Genomic DNA, 25,646 nt, shown 5'->3' with positions numbered 1-25,646 from the left:
AGCCCTGGGATTTCTTTGGAAGGAATGGTGCTCAAGCTGAAACTCCAGTACTTTGGCCACCTCATGCGAAGAGTTGACTCATTGGAAAAGACTTTGATGCTGGGAGGAATTGAGGGCAGGAGGAGAAGGGGACGACAGAGGATGAGATGGCTGGATGTCATCACTGACTTGATGGATGTGAGTCTGAGTGAACTCCGGGAGTTGGTGATGGACATGGAGGCCTGGTGTGCTGCGATTTATGGGGTCGCAAAGAGTCAGACACGACTGAGTGACTGAACTGAACTGAACTGAATATTCCATTGTGTCTATGTACCACAGCTTTCTTTTCCATTTGCCTTCCAATGGACATCTAGGTTGCTTACATGTCCTGCTATTGTAAATCGTGCTACGGTGAACATTGGGGTACACATGTCTCTTTCAATTCTGGTTTCCTCAGTGTGTATGCCCAGCAGTGGGATTGCTGGGTTGTATGGCTTTGAGTTCCAATTTTTTAAGGAATCTCCACACTGTTCTCCATAGTGGCTGTACTAGTTTGCATTCCCACCAACAGTGTAAGAGGGTTCCCTTTTCTCCACACCCTCTCCAGTATTTACTGTTTGTAGACTTTGCCATTCTGATCAGCGTGAGATGGTACCTTATTGTGGTTTTGATTTGCATATCTCTGATAATGAGTGATGCTGAGCATCTTTTCATGTGTTTGTTAGCCATCTGCATGTCCTCTTTGGAAAAATGTCTGTTTAGTTCTTTGGCCCATTTTTTGATTGGATCCTTTCTTTTTCTGGTATTGAGCTGCATGAGCTGCTTGTATACTTTTGAGATTAATTCTTTGTCAGTTGCTTCATTTGCTATTATTTTCTCCCATTCTGAAGGCTGTCTTTTCACCTTACTTATAGTTTCCTTCGTTGTGCAAAAGCTTTTAGGTTTAATTAGGCCCCATTTGTTTATTTTTGCTTTTATTTCCTTTACTTTGGGAGGTGGGTCATAGAGGATACTGCTGTGATTTATGTCAGAGAGTGCCTTGCCTATGTTTTCCTCTAGGAGTTTTATAGTTTCTGATCTTATGTTTAATCTTTAATCCATTTTGAGTTTATTTTTGTGTATGGTGTTAGAAAGTGTTCTAGTTTCATTCTTTTACAGTTGGTTGACCAGTTTTCCCAGCAGCACTTGTTAAAGAGATTGTCTTTTCTCCATTGTATATTCTTGCCTTCTTTTTCAAAGATAAGGTGTCCATGGGTGCATGGATATATCTCTGGGCTTTCTATTTTGTTCGCTTGATCTATATTTTTGTCTTTGTGCCAGTACCATACTGTCTTGATGACTGTTGCTTTGTAATATAGTCTGAAGTCAGTCAGGTTGATTCCTCCAGTTCCATTCTTCTTCCTCAAGATTGCTTTGGCTTTTAGAGGTTTTCTGTATTTCTATACAAGTTTTGAAATTATTTGTTCTAGTTCTCTGAAAAATACCATTGGTATCTTGATAGGGATCACATTGAATCTATAGATTGCTTTGGGTAGTATACTCATTTTCACTATATTGATTCTTCCAATCCATGAACATGGTATTTTCTCCATCTATTTGTGTCATCTTTGATTCTTTCATCAGTGTTTTATAGTTTTCTATATATAGGTCTTTTGTTTCTTTAGGTAAATATATTCCTAAGTATTTTATTCTGTTGCAAGCAACAGGATGCTTTCCCAGGGCTCTGCTGAGGTCTAGCAGAGATTCAAAGGTCTTCTGGCTGGTCATTGGTGTTTTAATGACTTCCACAATCTTCATCAAAGGCGCTGGGTTGGAGAAGTGGAGCCTGGTGAATTGGTCCTGTCTGGTGGTGAAGTTGGCTAGGCTTGTGATCTGCAATGAAGAAGTGTTGCTGGCAAAGACTTGTGTTCCACAGCAAACTTGTCTAGCCTCTTGAAGAGCTCATTCGTCACCTGTAGATTCTCTACAGTGGCCTCTACCAGCAGGTCTGTGCTGTGGACCACGGATGCTGCATCCATGCTGGGCGATATGCTGCTCAGGGTCTTTGCTACAAATTTATCAGCACTCTTGGGGTTTTCTGCAAACTTCTTGGCCACTTTCTGAAGACTTTCCTCAATACCCTTTCTAGATTTTGCCAGGATGTCCTCTGTTTGGTCCACCAGCACTACTGTGTGGTCAGTTGCTGCAGCAACCTGGGCAATTCTGGAGCCCATCAGCCCACCGTTGATGACCATCACATGCTTGACGAGGATTTTATTTGCTGAGGCTGTGGCAGTGGAGGAGGAGGACATGGAATGCATGAATCACCTGGTTATGAAAGCCATAGTGCAGATGGTGAAGGCAACAACAGGGACAAGACCTGGCAGAGAATGATTCCTCTTCTCTTAATCTATCTACGAATTATAGTAGTTTGGCATATATATTTTGTTAACAGAATTGAAACATTTATTTTTTCACCTTCCTGATCCCTCTAGAATTCAAGAAATTATTGAATATTCTTATTTTCAGGGTAATATCGTTATTTGCATAAGTTTAATAGGAACTTGTTTTACTTGTAACAGGACACAATTAGAAACACTGATTACATTACTAAGACTTTGACTGGAATGTCTTCTCTGTAAATGATGTGCATAAAATCACAAATGTACAGATAATTTAAAGGAACTAAGGTTGAATTTCTGGAAACAATAAAGACCCTTGGAAAACTAGTTTACAGAATTCCGAGCCTTACAAAGTGAGGAAGAAAGGTCACTTCCTGGAAGCCCTAAAACTCTCAGGATATTTTGGGGACCTTGAGAAAAGTGGAATTAACCCAAATCTCTCTATCTGTATCTCTCTATAGAGATCACAGGCAAAGTCTGATGGTGTTCTGGGCTTGGCTTCTTAGCCTGAAGAGATTTTAGAAGTCCAATTTGAGATTCCTCATGAAAAGAGAGGAGATTCCTTTGAGATTCCAGCAAAGATGATTTAAACAAAGTCTATAGGGTCAATCACTATTTTTGCTTCACTTATGCAAATAGTCAGGTCAAGTTTAAAACAAATTAGTCTTACTATGAGTATCTGATAAAAAAGATGGTGATTGTACAGAAAAGAAAATTAAGTGTCGGTAGGAAACTATAGCACAGTCTGGTGGATATTAAATTCTGGTCCTATCAATTGTTTTGTCATATACCTGTACACCAAACTAGGTCCTGAATTATTCTAATTTCCTTAAATATTTGGCTATGACTCTCCAAACTAATGTGTCTGACTTTTCTCCCACCTTTTGATTTGGAATCACTAAGAACAATATTTGCCCTTGAATTTTGTTGGGAAGGGCTGTACCTTGTCCTCCTCACTATTCAGACTGCAGTCAGACTTGAACCTTGTGTCTGCACGGCCTAATTACAAATGGCTTCTCCAGATTCTTGGACTTATATACCAGCTAGAGATCTAATATTAAAATTGACTAGAGATGTTCTTCCTCAGATGCAGATGGCATCTTGAGGTAGATAGCTTTCCAAAGATCTCAGAGCAACATTTTCATCTTCAATATGAAACCTTTATTTCTTTTTGCCTTTTCCCAGTGTGTGCTTTCTCTTTGTCAATGCTTGGGCAGAAAATATACCTTAACTCTAAATTATCCTTGAATCTATTGCTAAGGCCACATCTGTACAACAGAAGTCACTAGACTTTCTTGCTAAGGTGGTTTTAGATGATCAGATTGCTTTAGATCACTTACTGGCTGAACAAGGAGGAGTCTGTGCTGTGGCAGATATCACCTGCTGTGCCTGCATCAACACCTCTGGTACTGTAGCAAAATACAAGAAATTAACAAACACACCATTTGGCTAAATCAAGTTCACACTCCTTCAGGTATATTTCCTGATTTATTTGGTAATGAACTGATTTGGTTCATAAGGCCTTCTGGCTAAGAGTAGTAATTCAGTCTGTTGGTTTTATTCTCCTGATAGTCATTATTGTAGTCTCTCTGGTGCATGGTATTCTCTCAAGGGTCTTAAATACCCATTTGCAGCCATCAGCAGTGAATCAGATGATCTTTCTGTGCCTGGACAAACAGAAACAAGATGAACAGCAAAGACAATTTTTCCATGAATCTGACATTATAACCTATGAGTTTCATGATGAGACAAAAACAACCCTGATGCTGAGTGGGAATGTTGCTAATAACAAATTTTTGGTCAATTTCTCATGTATGCAAAGATGTTCAAAATGGGGGAGTTATTAAATAAAGTGAACAAGGAGGCCATTAGATTGAGGTGCTTTCTAATACCTTAGCAACCTATGTAAGCAAACCAAAACCTAAGCCTACAAATACCTCAAGGTTAAGAAATAAAAACCTAAGGACTGCCAATCAACAAACCTTTTCAGAATAAAGTAAACACTTAAGCTGCATGTGCATGCATGCTTAGTCATTTAGTCGTGTCCAACTCTTTGTGATGCTATGGACTACAGCCTCATCAGGTTCCTCTGTCCATGGGATTCTCCAGGCAAGAATACTGGAGTGGCTTGCCATGCCCTTCTCCAGAGGATCTATGTGACCCAGGGACTGAACCCGTGTCTCCTGAATTGCAGGTGGATTCTTTGCTGCTGAGCCACAGGGAAACCCAACACTTAAGTGATAGCCAATCAAATGGTTTCCTACCTTTGATTCTGCATCTTCTCTATGAAAGTCTTTCCTCTTATTTCTGCAGAGGGAGCGCTCCTACTTTCAAGTTAAAGTGCTCCCTGATTTGAATTGATTTTTTTCTCAAATAAACTCTTAAAAAATTTTAATATGCCTAAGATTTATCTTTTAACTGAACAGTAAGAAAACAACCCAATTAAAAAATTGTACAAAGATTTGAACAATTTACCAGAGAAGATATATGGATGATCAATAAGCAAATGAAAAGATACTCAACAGTAGTCATTAGGGAAATGTAAATCAAAGTCACAGAAAGATAGTACTTCATACCTATTAGAATGAAAAATTAAATAGACTGACCATATCCAGTATTAGCAAGGAAGTAGAAGAGCTGGAACTCTCATACACTGCTGGTGGAAATGTAAAATGTCCGAATAACTTTGGAAAGCAGTCTGGCAGTTTGTTAAAAAGTTAAAACTTATACCTATTATGTAATGGTCAGTTCAGTTCAGTCGCTCAGTCATGTCCGACTCTTTGTGACCCCATGAATTGCAGCACACCAGGCCTCCCTGTCCATCACCAACTCCCGGAGTTCACTCAGACTCGCGTCCATCGAGTCAGTGATGACATCCAGCCATCTCATCTTCTGTCGTCCCCTTCTCCTCCTGCCCCCAATCCCTCCCAGCATCAAAGTCTTTTCCAATGAATCAACTCTTCGCATGAGGTGACCAAGTACTGGAGTTTCAGCTTTAGCATCATTCCTTCCAAAGAAATCCCAGGGCTGATCTCCTTCAGAATGGACTGGTTGGATCTCCTTGCAGTCCAAGGGACTCTCAAGAGTCTTCTCCAACACCACCATTCAAAAGCATCAATTCTTCAGTGCCCAGCCTTCTTCACAGTCCAACTCTCACATCCATACACTACCACAGGAAAAACCATACCCTTGACTAGACGGACCTTAGTCGGCAAAGTAATGTCTCTGCTTTTGAATATGCTGTCTAGGTTGGTCATAAGTTTTCTTCCAAGAAGTAAGCGTCTTTTAATTTCATGGCTGTAGTCACCATCTGCAGTGATTTTGGAGCCCCCCAAAATAAAGTCTGACACTGTTTCCACAGTTTTTCCATCTATTTACCATGGAATGATGGGACCATTCCACTAATAGGTATTCATTTGAGAGAAAACAAGGTATATGTCCAATGTTCTTAGCAGATATTTTGTAATAGCCCAATCCTAGAAACAACCCAATTATTTATCAACAACGGATAAACAAATTACGTCACAATTCACACAATATGATACCACTCAGCAATAAAAAGAACAAAATATTGATGTACATAACTATATGCATGAGTTGCAAAATAAGTAAGCTGAGTAAAAGAAACACACCAATATCAGTACATAATGATGAGCACATTTATGTAAAAAACTCTTGACAATGCAAATTAATAACATGGATTATTTGGGATTCTCCCTCAGGATTTACTGTCTTGATATGATGATGTTTTCACAGATATTTACCTATGTCGAATCTTATCAAATTGTACACTTTAAATGTATGTAGTTTTTACATGTCAATTAGAACTCAGTAACATTTTTTGAAAAATTTAAAAAGGGTCGTAGGGAAATATTTAAAATGTGCATTTTAACAGATTACAAAAATGCTTTCAGATCACTGTTGTCTATTCACCATCAGTATCTTTTAAGCTAGGCACTGAGCAAAACTGAGTTCCTGACATTACTGCCTTCCAGTCCAAATGCGGAGTGAGACAATTGTTTATGTAAAATAATGGACAGGAATGGGTGAATTTAACTCAGATGACCATTATATCTACTACTGTGGGCAGAAATCCCTTGGAAGAATGGAGTTGCCATCATGGTCAACAAAAGAGTCTGAAATACAGTACTTGGATGCAATCTCAAAAACGACAGAATGATTTCTGTTCATTTCCAAGGCAAACCATTCAATATCACGGTGATCCAAGCCTATGCCCCAACCAGTAATGCTGAAGAAGCTGAAGTTGAATGGTTCTATGAAGACCTACAAGACCTTTTAGAACTAACACCCCCAAAAGATGTCCTTTTCATTATAGAGGACTGGAATGCAAAAGTAGGAAGTCAAGAAACACCTGGAGTAACAGGCAAATTTGGCCTTGGAATATGGAATGACGCAGGGCAAAGGCTAATAGAGTCTTGCCAAGAGAAAGCACTGGTCATAGCAAACACCCTCTTCCAACAACATGAGAGAAGACTCTACACATGGACATCACCAGATGGTCAACACCGAAATCAGATTGATTATGTTCTTTGCAGCCACAGATGGACAAGCTCTATACAGTCAGCAAAAACAAGACTGGGGGCTGACTGTGGCTCAGATAATGAACTCCTTATTGCCAAATTCAGCCTTAAATTGAAGAAAGTAGGGAAAGCCACTAGACCATTCAGGTATGACCTAAATCAAATCCCTTATGATTATACAGTGGAAGTGAGAAATAGATTTAAGGGACTAGATCTGTTAGACAGAGTGCCTGATGAACTATGGACAGAGATTTATGACATTGTACAGGAGACAGGGATCAAGACCATCCCCAAGGAAAAGAAATGCAAAAAAGCAAAATGGCTGTCTGAGGAGGCCTTACAAATAGCTGTGAAAAGAAGAGAAGCAAAAAGCAAAGGAGGAAAGGAAAGATATAACTGTCTGAATGCAGATTTCTAAAGAATATCCAGGAGAGATAAGAAAGCCTTCCTCAGCGATCAATGCAAAGAAATAGAGGAAAAGAACAGAATGGGAAAGACTAGAGATCTCTTCAAGAAAATTAGAGATACCAAGGGAACATTTCATGCAAAGATGGGCTCAATAAAGGACAGAAATGGTATGGACCTAACAGAAGCAGAACATATTAAGAAGAGATGGCGAGAATACACAGAAGAACTGTACAACAAAGATCTTCACGACCAAGATAATCACGATGGTGTGATCAATCACCTAGAGCCACACATCCTGGAATGTGAAGTCCAGTGGGCCTTAGAAAGCATCACTACGAACAAAGCTAGTGGAGGTGATGGCATTCCAGTTGAGCTATTTAAAATCCTGAAAGATGATGCTGTCAAAGTGCTGCACTCAATATGCCAGCAAATTTGGAAAACTCAGCAATGGCCACAGGACTGGAAAAGGTCAGTTTTCATTCCAATCTCAGAAAGCCAATGCCAAAGAATACTCAGACTACCACACAATTGCACTCATCTCACATGCTAGTAAAGTAATGCTCAAAATTCTCCAAGCCAGGCTTTAGCAATACATGAACTGTGAACTTCCAGATGTTCAAGTTGGTTTTAGAAAAGGCAGAAGAACCAGAGATCAAATTGCCAACATCCGCTGGATCATCAAAAAAGCAAGAGAGTTCCAGAAAAACATCTATTTCTGCTTTGTTGGCTATGCCAAAGCCTTTGACTGTGTGGATCACAATAAACTGTGGAAAATTCTTCAAGAGATGGGCATACCAGACCATGTGACCTGCCTCTTGAGAAATCTGTATGCAGGTCAGGATGCAACAGTTAGAACTGGACATGGAACAACAGATGGTTCCAAATAGGAAAAGGAGTACATCAAGGCTCTATATTGTCACCCTGCTTATTTAACTTCTATGCAGAGTACATCGTGAGTAATGCTGGGCTGGAACAAGCACAAGCTGGAATCAAGATTGCCAGGAGAAATATCAACAACCTCAGATATGCAGATGACACCACCCTTATGGCAGAAAGTGAAGAGGAACTCAAAAGCCTCTTGATGAAAGTGAAAGAGGAGAGTGAAAAAGTTGGCTTAAAGCTCAACATTCAGAAAACTAAGATCATGGCATCTGGTCCCATCGCTTCATGGGAAATAGATAGGGAAGCAGTGGATACAGTGTCAGACTTTATATTTTGGGGCTCCAAAATCACTGCAGATGGTGATTTCAGCCATGAGATTAAAAGATATTTCCTCCTTGGAAGGAAAGTTATGATCAACCTAGACAGGATATTCAAAAGCAGAGACATTACTTTGCCAACAAAAGTCCCTCTAGTCAAGGCTATGGTTTTTCCAGTGATCATGCATGGATATGAGAGTTGGACTCTGAAGAAAGCTGAGCACCAAAGAATTGATGTTTTGAACTGTGGTGTTGGAGAAGACTCTTGAGAGTCCCTTGGACTGCAGGGAGATCCAACCAGTCCATCCTAAAGGAGCTCAATCTTGGAAGGACTGATGTTGAAGCTGAAACTCCAATACTTTGGCCACCTCATGTGAAGAGTTGGCTGATTGGAAAAGATCCTGATCCTGGGGAAGTTTGGGGGCAAGAGGAGAAGGGGACGACAGAGGATGAAATGGTTGGATGGCATCACCGACTTGATGGACATGAATTTGGGTAAACTCCGGGAGTTGTTGACGGACAGATAGGCCTGGCATGCTGCAGTCCATGGGGTCGCAAAGAGTTGTACACGACTGAGCGACTGAAGTGAACTGAACTGAACACTTAGTGAAACCTTTCTGTCTCCTGAACATTAAAAAACAACAACAACATATAACCAGTTATTTACTGATGAGAAAACTGAGGCAAAGAGAAAGAAGTGCCCAGTGTCACTTGTCCAGCGTCACTCAGTAAGGGGCAGAACTGAGATGCAAACCCAGGCGCTGTGGCTGTGATGTCATGGTCCTCCCTGTTCTGCCTTCAGGATGACAAGGTGAGGGGTGTGAAGTGTGCACAATGCAGGGATGGCAGGTCACAAGACAGTGTCACCTAATGTACGATGGGAGGGGTGAGGAGAGGCCCGCTGGTGGACCTGCGTTGCAGTGGAGAAGGGACCTGTAGGAGCCACACAGGGGAAGGCAGTGCATTTTGGGCTGTAGGCGTGCGAGACTCTATGCCCATATTTACCTATCTGGTTACTTTCTCCATTTTTCTTGCTCTGTCTCTTCACTTTTCTTTCTCTAAAATGCATGGGGATGGGGAACTGTATATGCATAGCTCTTGATAACCACCGGGTGTAGAACTAGATGAAGGGAGTGGGTGCTGGAAGCAACCATGTCATCTTTCCTGGTGGAGCCCTGGAGGCTTGGCAAGAGTGATTGGAGAGCTATAAACATTGGCTGAAGACTCCACTCTACTTTCAACAGGCAGGGTCTTTCATATATATATAGAGACTCTTATTAAGTCTTCTGAGAGATTCCTGCAGCTGCTGAAAGTTACGTCCAAATCCAGTTTTTTTTTGAGAAAATATGTAAATGATTATGATATTGTAATAGTGTCATTCAATGTACCAGTCTGAACTCATGCTTATTCACATCAAGAGGGGAGATAACTCAGATTTGCAATTGCAAAAGGCCAAAGCTGATCCTCCCCAACCCCCCAAATCTCTAAGCTAAACACATTACAGAATTAAAATGTTGAATAATTGGTAATTAGCAGTGGTCCTAAAGAGTGCCGGGCACTACTGCAAAGCTGCCATAACCCGCGGATATTACTGTAATTGTTTTTCAAGGAAAAACTGGATTAGAGATGAGACACGATGACATGAAGGACGTTCAGTGTTCGGCAAGTTGAGACAGGCAGCTCAGGGGCCCCACTAATCTTTAAGTCCCTGAAAGGTATATTGTTAATACTACATGACAGATAAATTATATTGCGAACCCCAAGAAATGCCTAGGGGGAAATCAAAAAATGCCGTTAGCAGACAGACCTTTTATGATTTTCCCAGGATACTGCTGTGTTTCCAGAAACACAGCTCACAGTCTCACTGAATCACGTACGTCACATTACCAGAAACACTTGCTGACGAATACTTCATTTAAATGGTATTGAGATAAAAGCAGGAAGGCTGTGAACAGTTAAAGGCGGAAGAGTAACATATGTGTTCATTGGTGTATTGTCCCAAATGGGGAGCACCTTTATCATTTTTTTTTTTCATTCTGCCTTGTTCTGCCAGGGGACTGGAAAACATATGTCACTTTTCCACCTTCATGGGGCATTTTCTAGTTTGTTTGGATTTATGTCACAAGCTTAATGAGATTTAAATGGAATTTTTGTATGTGAATAATATGGAGCATTAATGCAAAACTTTTAGTTTGCTGGGCTGCTGGCAGAATTTGCATAAGGGTTTAAATATGAAACAAGGATGTTGAAGCCCTTGTAAATCACAAGGCACAACACTACTGGAGACATTTTGTTGTTATTGTTTTTGTTGTTTAGTCGCTAAGTCATGATTGACTCTTTGCAACCCCATGGACTGTAGCTCACCAGGCTCTGTAGCTCACCAGGCTCCTCTGTCTATGGGATTTCCTAGGCAAGAATACTGGAGTGGGTAGCCATGCCCTTCTCCAGGGGATCTTCCTGTCGCAGGGATCGAACCTGCGTCTTCTGCATTGGCAAGCGGATTCTTTACCATTGAGCCGCCGGGGAAGCCCTACTGGAGAAGCAGAGGGAGCAGATCAAGTTATCTAAGTAACTATGGTCTTAGTAAAAAAGTGACATCTTTAGTTTCATGAGAGTCACCTCTGTTGGAAGAACAGCAAACCGGTGCTAGCCTGGAAGAGGCACAGTGGTACCTTGGCATCCTTGAGTGAAGTGAAAGTTGCTCAGTTGTGTTGTGACATGTCTGGCTCTTCGTGACCCCAAGGACTGTATGCCACCAGGCTCCCCTGTCCATGGGATTCTCTAGGCAGGAATACTGGAGTGGGTTGCCATTTCCTCCTTCAGAGGATTTTTCTGACCCAGGGATCAAACCCGTGTCTCCTGCATTGCAGGCAGATTTTACCATCTGAGCCACCAGGGAAGCATCCTTGAGAGTACTTCCCGATTCCTGCCTTCATCCACCCTAAACTTCTATACAAAAACGGATTGTCATGGACTCCTATTCCACACTGTGCTGTGTAGACGGGGTTTGATGGAGAGCTGGGGAAGAGACAGCGAGTAAGCTGTTAAAATCCCTGAGAAAGAATGCAGCTTGCTTTATCTGGGCAAATAACTCAGCATTTCCAATTCAGAGACCCCCTTGCCCTTAGAGGAGCATGGAGATCATTTTACTGCTCCTTTGCTAGTCTCAAGGGCATTCTAAGGCCTCCTACCACTTTCTGGAACCCTCTGGAGCTTGGGGGATCTCTACGAAGTTGCCTTACTTGTTTTGAGTCATGTTATGGGGGTCCCTACCCTGGCATATCACTCCCATCCCCACTCCTGCCCTCTCAGGAGCAAAAGGAGATGGTTTGATGTACTCTGGAGGACTGGAAGCTTTGCCCTGACGGATGTCACCCTTTCCTGAAGCTGGGTGGGCAGGGAAACAGGCAGAGGAGGTAGGGGACAGCCTTCCAGAATTTCTGCGTTTCTTCCACGGTTTTTCAGTCTGAAGCTGCATCTTAATCCAGTCAGAGCAGGTTGGGCTGCGGGGTGGTGCCTAAGGCGGCTTGCTGGAAGTCTGGGCCCTCCCGGGGCTCTTAGGGAAATGAGATTGTGATTTCCATCTTGATCATGAGCAGACATCCTGAGGTGGAGCCACATGAAGTCACCATGTCTCTGGGACAGCAAGAGGAGAATTAAAAGGAAGGCGCCAGCCACTGTCACAAGTCACCCTGGAGATGCTCCTCCTGGGCTGCGATGGCGTGACTCTCCCAGGTTTGGGGGTGGCAGTGGTAATGCATGTCCAGGCTACCAGTGGGGACAAGAAGCCTGGTACTAGGATGTGAGAGAGAGGAGTTTAGAGATGGTCAAAATCATGACAAGGAACAGAGCTGTGCCGAGACCGAAGGAAAATCAGCGATCCCCAGCCTGTCTTTATTTAAGCATTTGCTATTTTGTTCATCATGCATCTTTTGCATACACGGGCTTCCCTGGTGGCTCAGGTGGTAAAGAATCTGCTTGCAATGCAGGAGACTCTAGTTCGATCCCTGGGTGGGGACAATCTCCTGGAGAAGACAAGGGCAACCCACTCCAGTATTCTTGCCTGGAGAATCCCATGGACAGGGGGACCTGACAGGCTATACAGTTCATGGAGTGCAAACAGTCAGACATGACTGAGTGACTAACACTTTCACACTGAAATTTTGGTGGTCCTGTGCATTTTGCACAGGGGGTGACTAACCTCACTTGAGTCCCCCCAGTCCTGGCTCTGGGTCTGATCTAGTCCCATAGATTTCAGATGAGTAAGCGGAGGCACAGAGTGCAACGTGGCTTATACTCTGCGACAGAGATAATTAAGGGGAAAATGAATTCAAGTTTATATTCAGCCTAGTGAATTTTTTTTTCTTTCCTACATTGCCATACTGCTCCTTTGCTTGCTAATTTTTTTTTCTTAATGAAAAAAAAAAAATTCCTGAAGTCTTGAGAAAGTTTCCTTCTCATCACGTTTAAGGCCTGTGCTGAGAGGTGAGGAGGGAGCCAGGTAAGATGACAGATGTGCTGCGGGAGGGAAAAGCCAGGGACCTCAGCGCAGGTTTCACAGAGTGGGTCTCAGTGGAGCCCACTTTTTCTGTACCTACAGGTTATTTCTTCTAAGGTAGGTCAAGTAGACTCTTTAAATGGCTGCTTCTTCAGATTTACAGCTATTTTAATTTAACTCCAAGTGCTCAGAGGAACGCTTTTATTTAACTTCAATAGAATATAGCTTTATTAAAGTCAAATAAGGAACAGGGGGAAAAAAATGAACCCAGAAAGAAAATATGCCAATGGAAATTCTTATTTGAGAAATGTCCAGATATTACATGCCTTTCATTTGAATTCATTTCTTAAGCACCGAATGAAATTTTAGGCCCACCTGAGAAGCAAAATAAGATTAGTCCACCGAACAATAGGTAACCAAGTTTTGAAAAAAAGACAGCAAAATTTGCAGAGATAAAAGTTTAATTATGTCCTAGTTGCTTGCTGAGATCTGGAAATCAATGTAGTTATTTCAATATAATTCTTGGTGGGCTATCAAATGACACGAGGGATCTTTGTCCCCCTTCTGTTAAAATATAGCCACCATAAAATAATTAACAATAATGGAGTTGACATTAGATTAATGTAGCTAACCTCAGGTTGGTAGTGGAATTGCTTTTTGAATGAAACAGAAAAAAAAAAAATTAAGAGCAGACCTCTGTGTGAGTGAAATAGTAAGAAACGTGCTTGGAACTCTGAAGACATTTTCTTCTTTGTCTCAGTGTGGAATAAAATTCTAAACCCTGCCTAAAGAGTCCCTTTTAGGAAAAATATGAAATATGCCTTAAATGGAAAAACCTGGGTGGTATGAAATTGATCAGTTTTATACCTTTTCAATTAGGTCTAAAATACTTAATATACCACATTGCAAAATCATCACTTCCCCCCCACCTTTTTTTTTAAGGGAATGGTGTTGATCATGGGAGACTAAGATAGATTTGATTCCCACTTGAGCTACTTAGCAGACAGACAACTAAGCCTTAGATTTTTCATGTATATAATTATAATAATAATAACACCAACTTATTTATCTTGCAAAGTTGTTGCACAGAATAAATTCCCAAATTCTCTCTCTCTATATATATACATATATGTAAACTTTTATTTAATATTTATTAAAGATAAATATTTTAGTATTTTTTTAGAAGTTAGAAAAATCGTCAGAGCTGCTTACTAACTAATCCAAATATTCTTGTGGATATTATGTGTTTGGCTTCATAAACTAAGAAAGAACATTTAATTAAAAAAGAGAAAACGTTTCTTTGGAAACTTGCTATCTCTGTGTATATTCTGTGGGTCAGCTGGATCTCAGTAGGACAGATTTTCTTGTTTTAACCTCATAAAAATACCAGTTGTTTCTGTTGATATTATCCTGCTGTCTGAGATGTAATTCTACACTTTGTTTTTTGAAATTTATGAAATCAGATTCCATGGTAGCCATTCTGGGAACTAGTTGCTTTAGCCTAAATACCCAAGAAGCTTCTTCTTGAAGTTTTAAAAATGTGGAGGTGTTACTGGAAGTTCCTTAATCTGACCCCTTTGCTCTGGGCTTCTGGTTCCAACAGCTGTCTGGATCTGACTGCACGTCATTGCAAAGAGATGAAATTTTTGTGAAATCATTTAGATATGCATTGGTTTAACTAATGGGAGGGAACATTTTATGGCTCAAAAACAACAGCCACTACCAACTTAGGGCTCAGAATATGGAACCAACAGCACCCTTGAATCATCAGTCTCCTAACTGATTCTTGACTTTAATAAATATTTCTTGTGCACTGACTATAATGCTAAACACTTTGCCAGATTATGGGGATATATTGTTGAGTAAAGCTCAAAGGCAGAGTCCCTGCGTTCACATAGTATTCAGTGTAGTAAAGTAAGATTTTAATCGAAGAATCACATAAATGAACATAAAATAATGACTCTCCTAAGTGCTACAAGGGAGAGGTCCATGGTGATTTCAGACTTTGCAATAGACGATGTGACAAAGCCTCCCCTTGAGGAAGATGTAGTTGAGCTGATATCTGAAGGAAGACTGGTAATTACAGAAAGGAAGGCAGGCAAAGGAATAGGGAAGAAGAAGAAGCACTCCAGGTAGAAGGCGCAGCAATTGCCAGAGCCCTGGGACAGTGGGAACGTGGACGTCAGAGGAACTGAGAGCAGCCTGGGTGGCTGAAGCATGCTACAAGGTTACCATGTGGATGTGGATAGGAACCAGACCGTGGACGTGCCGGTAGTCACATTAAGAATTTTGGTCTGGATCCTCAGACCCCTGAGAATCATGGTTTAATCTGCTGTGGGCCCCATCTGTGTATGTGTGTGTGTATGTGTGTGTGTGAAGATCAGATTTTTCAGTTTGAAAAACATGACTGTGGTTAAAATATTAACAAAAGATTGAAGGTGGGCTCAAGTTGATGCAGAGAGATCCTTTAAAAGGTTCTTGTTGTCTTCGAAAGGGCTAATGGTGGTTGGGATTAAGGTGAGCAGGGCAAAGGTGGGAGGTTTTGAAGGATACTTAGGAAGTAACTTGATAAAATTCGGTGCAAAGATAGGTTTTACCTTGGAATTTCTTCTGATAGTTTTAAGAAAGCACATTTTATTTGTTCTGATTTTTCATATTCTGTCCTCTCAAAAAACATTATTTATGCACAACAAGGGTCAAGGAGTATGCAAGACACTGGGATTTTATGAAGAGCCAAAGAAAATGTGCCTGCCCTCTTGTGTTTACAGCTGAATGCTATGATTGCTTGCTATATAGGGGTACCATAGGGCTTCCCTGGTAGCTCAGATGGTAAAGGATCTGCCTGCAGTGCAGGAGACCCAGGTTCGATCTCTGGGTCGGGAAGATCCCCTGGGGAAGGAAATGACAACCCTCTCCAGTATTCTTGCCTGGAAAGTCCCATGGACAGAGGAGCCTGGTAGGCTACAGTCCATGGGGTCCCAAAGAGTCGGACGCAACTGAGCAATTAACACACACACACACACAAAGGGGTACTGTATGCCCATTTCTAGGCTAATATTTTTATGTTTCTCTCACCTGTACCTTGAAACGCCACAGATATTTCAGCATTGCAATGGTTGTCATCATGAATCGTAATGAGCAGCTGAAATCTGTTCCATGTACAGATAACCAAGTTTCTTACAGTATTTTCACTTGTGGGTTTCTGACTTGATCTTATATTGACATTCTTGTTTAAATATACTGAAACTTCCTGTGGTCTAAAAGTGTGGGGCAGCTCATCTTTCTCCTTTAAGAATTTGGTTTCCATTGCTCATGTTACTTCTATTTCCAGTGGCACTTGGCAACAGGCTCTGAACAATGATGAAGGGACTGGGCGCCCAGTAACCTGAATGCTCTAGATGAGGACATTGAGCACAAATGGAAAGGTGTAGTATTAAATCCTGGCCAGACAGCTCTCAGAATTTAACCTCCCACTGGGCAGTTCTGCTATGTGGAGGATGAATTGTGCTAGGTGTTTTTTTGGGGAAACTGTCTCTCTAATAGCTAACTTCAAAACCTTTCCCCTTTGACTGTTTTGGAGTCTTTGTTGTTAAAAACAGAAGGGAGTTAAAAGTAGAAAGAATATAAAATAAAGAATAAAAGGCATTCTCTTAAGCTGTTTTCTAAGCACAGTGGGAACTGTAATTTCTGTCTGTCTGTCTAGTTGCTATCTATATACATTTTAAGATCTTTCTTTCCATTTAGTAGAACAAAAAAGTTAAACAGTGAATTTATCCCTATTAGAAGCAGAATGATTTTTTTCTTCACAATACCCTTTCATCTATCTTTGTTTAATTTAGATGGACACATTTAACGACTTCTTATTTATTCTGATCTTTAAGATTTCAATTAAGAAATTGCTTCCTATTAAACTCCAGTAGGAGTTTAATGTCTCTGGGTTCTCTTGCAGGAAAACGCTTCCTGTCTGTGTGTGATGTTTTTCTTTTGCCTGATCTCTCACAAGTGTTTTGACTCTCCTGGGGGTTCTCAGAATTGCGCAGTGATTTTTAAAATGCTCTATGCCAAGGCCCTGACATTTTTACTCATTAGATCTAAGATGAGGCTGAGGAATCAGAGTTTTCATGTGGCATTTCAGGTGACTCTCTTTTTCAGCATCCTAGGACAACTTTTTGATGCTGCTTTTAACCAGCGTCAAATAAGAGAAGGCAGGATTTAGCAAACGTATTGGCTATTTTAAAAGGTTCCTCAGGTGAAGCACCATCAGAAGAGTGTCAGTTGTATGTACATTTTTGTTGCCTCTCGTTTCTGCTGCATGTCTAATAAGTCTAGTATGAAATGTTACTCTTTATTTTCAAGTTCTCTTATTGGAAAGTTATGCTCCTTTTGTCTCTGGGAGACAAAAACTCAATATTCGCTTAATAAACTTAAAAAAAAATGAGAACATTAAGCCGTGAATTGGGTCTTCAGATCGCTGAGCCCATTGCTAATTTTTGTGCCGTAAGTGATGTAGAATTTCCATTGTTACCTTTTTTATTTAATGGATCTGTCATAGAGCTGTCACATCCCAGCCCCACATTTTGCCAAACTTTCTTTAAACATATTTGAAGTGGATGAACATCCATATGACAGATTTAGCCTTTGCATATGGAATATTCTAAGCCATCCTCCAGTATGCATTTAGGTCCCGCTAACTACCACGTGGTGATAACCAGTGTCTTGTTCAGTGATTGCTAGATTAAAACAACCAAAAGAATCATTCATTTGCTTTTAGATTGTGCTACTTGGCCTTGCTCTTGTGGGACGCCTGAGAACCTCAGATGACACAAAATAAATGTTCCATGTACAACAATACAGTGAGGATTTCTATATTCTTACCATTGTTGCCTACAAGAGTTAATTCTTTCTAGGTGCATTTTGAAGATTTGATTAAAACAGCCCCATATGAGTTGTCATTGATTCACTGGAACAATGTCTTTAACCTCTGAATCCGTGAGCAGTTGGAACAAATGCATGTTTCATCCACCCACACATGGGATGGTTTTAGAAGACTTTTAAAATAGGGGCTTTCAGAATTGATTTTCTAAGACAGAGCTCAAAATATTCAGGTAGGGGGTGGCATAAATAAACTGATTACCTTAGAAATACTCCAGGAGGAGCAGTTTATTAGGGGTGAAGGTTCTTATGTGGACAGCAAGGGAGATACCAGTGGGTTATTGTTTGTTCTGGCTACTTAACCAAGAGTCATGACTCAGAGGTTGCCGAACTTACACTTGTTGATGAACATGAGATCTGGAATATTTGTGCTGAGCTTGAGAAATTCCTTGATAAGTTATTCATGAGAATTTCCATATTATCACCATAGGGGAGGTGAATTGACCAGGATAAGGAAAACTAGCTGCAAAAACAGCAATCTCCAAATCTTAGTGGCTAACAAGTCTGGGTTTATTCGTGCTCCTGTGGCAGTCTGGTGCAGACTGGGCATTCTTCTCTGAGAGATGGCTCAGACACCCAGCCTCTTCTAAGCTGTGAGGCCGCCGTCTTACATATGGAACCTCCGTGAATACAGAACTAGTGTGGAGAGACTGCAAGATGCTCTCTGGCCAGACCTGAAAGGTGCTCACATTCCACCAGCCAGAACCTGGTCTTGTAGGCCCAGCCTGTGTTCACAGAGGCAGGAGTGTGGTCTTCCTGCATGCTCACTCAGAGGAAGTCAGCCTGGTGAGGACTAAGCCAGTCCCTACTGAGGAGAAACAGGCAACCTCTCATAGTGTGATACCTCTCCTGGGTGTGGCTGGATCTTGACAGAAAACAGAGAGACTTAGCTTAAGGAAAGGAGTTTGTATTCTGTTTTGGGAAAGAAGTCCTGAACTTTGGCAGACTTGGGTTCTAGTTCTTATTCTGCCACTCAAACTCCTGTGTGATGTTGGATGAGTTTATAAAATGAGAATAATATCAGTATTTCGTTCATAGGATTAGTGTGAGAATTAAATGTGTTAATGCTCAGAAATTGCTTGTATAGGCTTAATAATAATAATAATGGTTATTATAAAACAGCACAATTATAAACAACTAATAATACTTAGTATTAATAATTAATACATATTTTAATAATTATTACTAAATATTGGGATTCCCTGGTGGCTCAGAGGTTAAAGCATCTGCCTGCAATGTGGGAGACCTAGGTTCTATCCCTGGGTCAGGAAGATCCCCTGGAGAAGGAAATGGCAACCCAATAATAATTGTTACTAATCACAAACAATGGTTATTAATAGTCGGTTATTTCCCCAGTGACCTGAGAGGGAAAGGATTTACACAATAGTGATTTTCGACCCTGTGTCCATAGGGGACTCACAAGTCTGATGGAGAAGGACACTGGTGAGGGGCAGTCCCAGCTGTGCTGAGTCTGAACCTCCTTCTACTGGAAGGCCACGCAGTTGGAGGCCCTGCACAGCCAGGACGTGGAGGCGCTGGTCTACACCCACATAGGATGGCTGGGGGGATTCAAAAGGTGGGAAGAATACGTGTATTTTTGTTAATTGAAGTATACTTGGTTTATAGCGTAGTGTTAGTTTCAGGTGTGCAACATAGTGCTACAGTTATACATGCATATCTATCTATGCTTTTTCAGCTTCTTCTCCCTATCAGTTCAGTTCAGTCGCTCAGTCGTGTCCGACTCTTTGTGACCCCATGAACCACAGCACACCAGGCCTCCCTGTCCATCACCAACTCCCGTAGTTCACTCAAACTCATGTCCATCGAGTCAGTGATGCCATCCAGCCATCTCATCCTTGGTCGTCCCCTTCTCCTCCTGCCTTCAATCTTTCTGAGCGTCAGGGTCTTTTCCAATGAGCCAACTCTTCACATAAGGTGGCCAAAGGATTGGAGTTTCAGCTTCAACATCAGTCCTCCAAATGAACACTCAGGACTGATCTCCTTTAGGATGGACTGGTTGGATCTCCCTGCAGTCCAAGGAACACTCAAGAGTCTTCTCCAACACCACAGTTCAAAAACATCAATTCTTCGGCACTCAGCCTTCTTCACAGTCCAGCTCTCACATCCATACATGACCACAGGAAAAACCATAGCCTTGACTAGATGGACCTTTGTTGGCAAAGTAATGTCTCTGCTTTTGAATATGCTCTCTAGGTTGATCATAACTTTCCTTCCAAGGACTAAGCGTCTTTTAATCTCATGGCTGCAATCACCATCTGCAGTGATTTTGGAGCCCAAAAAAATAAAGTCTGACACTGTTTCCACTCTTTCCCCATCTATTTCCCATGAAGTGATGGGACCTGATGCCATGATCTTCATTTTCTGAATGTTGAGCTTTAAGCCAACTTTTTCACTCTCCTCTTTCACTTTCATCAAGAAGCTCTTTAGTTCTTCTTCACTTTCTGCCATAAGGGTGGTATCATCTGCATATCTGAAACTATTGATATTTCTCCTGGCAATCTTGATTCCAGCTTGTGCTTCTTCCAGTCCAGCATTTCTCATGATGTACTCTGCATATACGTTAAATAAGCAGGGTGAAAGTATACACCTTGATGTACTCCTTTTCCTATTTGGAACCAGTCTGTTGTTTCATGTCCAGTTCTAACTGTTGCTTCCTGACCTGCATACAGGTTTCTCAAGAGACAGGTAAGGTGGTCTGGTATTCCCATCTCTTTCAGAATTTTCCACAGTTTATTGTGATCCACACAGTCAAAGGCTTTGGCATAGTCAAGAAAGCAGAAATAGGTGTTTTTCTGGAACTCTCCTGCTTTTTCGATGATCCAGTGGATGTTGGCAATTTGATTTCTGGTTCCTCTGCCTTTTCTAAAACCAGCTTGAAGTCCATGGTTCATGTATTGCTGAAGCCTGACTTGGAGAATTTTGAGCATTACTTTACTAGCGTGTGAGATGAGTGCAATTGTGTGGTAGTTTCAGCGTTCCTTGGCATTGCCTTTCTTTGGGATTGGAATGAAAACTGACCTTTTCCAGTCCTGTGGCCACTGCTGAGTTTTCCAAATTTGCTGGCATATTGAGTGCAGCACTTTGACAGCATCATCTTTCAGGATTTGAAATAGCTCAACTGGAATGCCATCACCTCCACTAGCTTTGTTCGTCGTGATGCTTTCTAAGGCCCACTTGACTTCACATTCCAGGATGTGTGGCTCTAGGTGAGTGATCACAGCATCGTGATTATCTGGGTCATGAAGATCTTTTTTGTACAGTTCTGTGTATTCTCGCCACCTCTTCTGAGTATCTTTTGCTTCTGTTAGGTCCATACCATTTCTGTCCTTTATTGAGCCCATCTTTGCATGAAATGTTCCCTTGGTATCTCTAATTTTCTTGAAGAGATCTCTAGTCTTTCCCATTCTGTTGTTTTCCTCTATTTCTTTGCATTGATCACTGAAGAAGGCTTTCTTATCTCTCGTTGCTATTCTTTGGGACTCTGCATTTATAATCACAGAAAACCAGCCAATCCTATCACATGGACTGCAGCCTTGTCTTACTCAATGAAACTAAGCCATGCTCTCTGGAGCCACCCAAGATGGACAGGTCATGGTGGAGAGGTCTGACAGAATGTGGTCCACTGGAGAAGGGAATGACAAGCCACTTCTGCATTCTTGCCTTGAGAGCCCCATGAACAGTATGTTAAGGCAAAATGATAGGATACTGAAAGAGGAACTCCACATGTTGGTAGGTGCCCAGTATGCTACAGGAGATCAGTGGAGAAATAACTCCAGAAAGAATGAAGGGATGGAGCCAAAGCAGAAACAATACCCTGCTGTGGATGTGACTGGTGATAGAAGCAAGGTCTGATGCTATAAAGAGCAATATTACATAGGAACCTGGAATGTTAGGTCCATGAATCAAGGCAAATTGGAAGCAGTCAAACAGGAGATGGCAAGAGTGAATGTTGACATTCTATGAATCAGTGAACTAAAATGGACTGGAATGGGTGGATTTAAATCAGATGACCATTATATCTACTAGTGTGGGCAGGAATCCCTTAGAAGAAATAGAGTAGCCATCATGGTCAACAAAAGAGTGCAAAATGCAGTACTTGGATGCAATCTCAAAAGCGACAGAATGATCTCTGTTCGATTTTAAGGCAAACCATTCAATATCACTGTGATCCAAGCCCATGCCCCAACCAGTGATGCTGATGAAGCTGAAGTTGAATGGTTCTATGAAGACCTACAAGACCTTTTAGTACTAATGCCCCAAAATGATGTCCTTTTCATTATAGGGGACTGGAATGCAAAAGTAGGAAGTCAAGAAACACCTGGAGTAATAGGAAAATTTGGCCTTGGAATATGGAATGACACAGGGCAAAGACTAATAGAGTTTTGCCAAGAGAACACACTGGTCATAGCAAACACCCTCTTCCAACAGCATGAGAGAAGACTCTACACATGGACATCACCAGATGGTCAACACCAAAATCAGATTGATTATATTCTTTGCAGCCACAGATGGACAAGCTCTATACAGTCAGCAAAAACAAGACTGGAAGCTGACTGTGGCTCAGATCATGAACTCCTTATTGCCAAATTCAGCCTTAAATTGAAGAAAGTAGGGAAAACCACTAGACCATTCAGGTATGACCTAAATCAAATCCCTTATGATTATATAGTGGAAGTGAGGAATAGATTTAAGGGACTAGATCTGATAGAATGCCTGATGAACTATGGACGGAGGTTTATGACATTGTACAGGAGACTGGGATCAAGACCATCCCCGAGGAAAAGAAATGCAAAAAAGCAAAATGGCTGTCTGGGGAGGCCTTACAAATAGCTGTGAAAAGAAGAGAAGGGAAAAGCAAAGGAGAAAAGGAAAAATATTCCCATTTGAATGCAGATTTCCAAAGAATAGCCAGGAGAGATAAGAAAGCCTTTTCCCTTATAAGTTAATACAAAACGTTGACTAGAGTTCCCTGTGCCATTCAGTGAGACTCTGTTCATCTATTTTATATACAAAACTTGTGAAAGTTAGTTGTTCAGTAATGTCCGACACTTTATGACCCCATGGACTGGAGCCCACCAAGCTCCTTTTCATGGGATTCTTCAGGCAAGAGTACTGGAGTGGGTTGTCATTCCGTTCTCCAGGGGATCTTTCCAACCTGGGGATTGAGCCCAGGTCTCCTGCATTGCAGGCAGATTCTTTACCATCTGAGTCACCAGGGAAGCCTGTTTTATATATAATATAGTGTGTATCTGTTAATCCCAAACTCCTAACTTATCCCTCCCTGCCGGCTCTCCCTTTTGGAACTAGAAGTTGGTTTTCTATGCCTGTGGATATGTTCAAGGAAGAGCCTGTCCAATGTAGGTCTGCATGGAGAATCTGAGACAGGATAAGATTGAGGGTAAAAAGACTTCACTAGTGGAAAGGGGGTTTAGAGTCTAGCACTGCCTGTCACTCCACAAGGTTAGGGAAATCTCATGCAAAGTTAACGGGAGAAAGCTTTGGGAGTGGACTTGTGACATCTGGTATTGGCATCTCAGATCCTGGAAAGTGCCTCTCTGTGGTCCTTTTTCCACTCATCTCTTGATTCTCATCCAATCTGAACCATTTGCCTAGGAGGTAGCTGGAGGGATCTAACCATTCTAAGAAAGAGGGAAAAAAAATCTTCCTCTCCCTTATAGGATAATGGCATAGCTTCCATATGCTCTGGGTCTGGGAAGTCATTCCTTTTCTTGGGAAACATAAAAAAGTTCACACCCACAGAAATCCCAGACTCAGGGGTGGCATGTTGAAGGCTTTTATTTTCTTCTCCTCAATTCCTCTCGGAGAGAAAGCCTGAGAACATTTCATGGGTGAAGTTAAAAGGAGGTACAAATCAGGATAGGCTTAATTATGCTGCAGTAACAAACAATCCCAAATTCTCATTGCCTTATTAGAACAAAGTCTTCCTTACTGCCCTTGTTACATGTCACTCAAGGCCAGTTGGGGACTCTGCTTCATGGTCTTCTCTCTTCAGGAGCCAGGCTGAAAGACCAAGGGAATGTGGCATGATTCTGAGAAGAGAGTGCTGTGCGTGTCTAACAGGGACAATTAAACGCTCCCATGTGTACATGAGAGAGTCAGATGTCAGAACTATGGCTGACTTTCAAGCACTTGCCTAAAGAAAGTGAAAATAGTTGAGAAAAAGCATGGCCATTTTGAGTAAATATGTCAAAGAAAAACCTCTTAACCCAAAAATGCACTGAAAAATTACTAACATTAGCTTTTTAAGAGGAATTTCTTTTCTCAATTTTGTGAAGTGGTTAAAACAGAGTTTATCAATGGCTTGTTCTTGAGCTAATAGCTGAATTCCTTGGAACATTTTTATTTTTCTATTTTATCTATTGAAAATTTTTTGAGAGGTTGGGAGGTAGATTTTTCTTATCTTAAAGAACAAGTGAATGGTTTTTTTGTTTTAGGATATTGGTTTGTTTCTCTGCTCCATGTAGGTGGGGACTATCTTAAAGTATTAGTTTTTGTATCCTTACTGGCTATCCAGCTGTGCCTAGTATAGAACAGTCAATCTTTTCTTATTGACTGGAATCAGCATTGCACGATGAGTGAGCATGAAAAATGAATAAGCACTGGTTTCATAACACATCAACACATGTCCCAAGTATTTCTGAGGAAGTTGTGAAAATTTCAAAGCAAACTTAACTTCAATTGATTTTCCCTTAAGAAAAAATGTGACACTTCTGGTAATGTCACCTTTGAAACAATAAAACCATATCTGTTATGTAAGTTTTGAGATATTATAACAAGATTCCCTGGAACATCAGAATAAAGAACATATTTCATCTTTGGTAAGAGACTCCTGCTTGCTTGTGGGCATGGTACTTAGCAAGGTATAGTGTGAGATCCTAATTATGTAGAATTTTCCAGATTGTCCCTGGAAATATTTCAGGGATTATTTGTTGACAGCAGTGTATTTTTATTAGTCTTTTGTAAAGTTCTGTGTGAAAGGCGTTTCTCAAGAAGAAAGAAGTTTTCTTAAGACTTTCAGTTTGAGCACTTCCCTGGTGGCCAAGTGGTAAAGAATCTGCCTAGCAGTGCAGGAGACCCAGATTGGATCCTGACCCGGGAAGAACCCACATGCCGTGGAGCAACTAAACAGTGGGCACCACAACGACTGAGCCCGTGCTCTAGAGCCCTGGAACCGCAATTACTGAAGCCTGTGAGCCCTAGAGCCCGTGCTCCGCAACACGAGGAGCCGTGGCTGGGAGCTGTCCCTGTACTGCAGCTAGAGAGTAGCTCCTGCTTGCTGCTACTACAGAAGAGCCATGTAGCAGCGAAGACCCAGCACAGCCAAAAAGAAATAAGTAACTAAATAAAAATTAAGTCCTTCAGTTTGAAACTCATGTCTGAAAAATCAGGATATTTGAATATGGATTGATTGTGACTTAGTTTAGCACCCAGTTTATGAGGCTAATCAGGTAAATGACATAATTTTCATTCAGAAGATTAAAAAAAAAAATCCAGTCTCTCTTGTCTTTCAGTATCTTCTAAAAAGTATTCTTATTATATGCCTTTTGCATTTCATAATATACCTCCTCCTTTCTCCTTGTGTATGATGTTTCTTTCAAAATGCACCTACAGTTCCCCAACACTTTCTCAGCCTAATGCCTCCTGCTTTTCCCTCTGAACATTGGAT

The 25,646-nt window shown here is 41.2% G+C and overlaps 1 pseudogene; it reads right to left on the bottom strand.

Moving 5' to 3' along the window:
- Positions 1-2,303, bottom strand: part of LOC105615957 (hydroxyacyl-coenzyme A dehydrogenase, mitochondrial-like) — a 53,705-nt pseudogene extending 51,402 nt beyond the window's left edge.
- Between the last annotated feature and the right edge of the window lie 23,343 nt (positions 2,304-25,646).

The sequence above is a fragment of the Ovis aries genome, chromosome 8 (genome assembly GCF_016772045.2).
Source record: "Ovis aries strain OAR_USU_Benz2616 breed Rambouillet chromosome 8, ARS-UI_Ramb_v3.0, whole genome shotgun sequence".
Classification (NCBI taxonomy): Eukaryota; Metazoa; Chordata; class Mammalia; order Artiodactyla; family Bovidae; genus Ovis; species Ovis aries.
The sequence above is the reverse complement of the archived record's forward strand: the minus strand, read 5'-3'. Positions and strand labels throughout refer to the sequence as shown.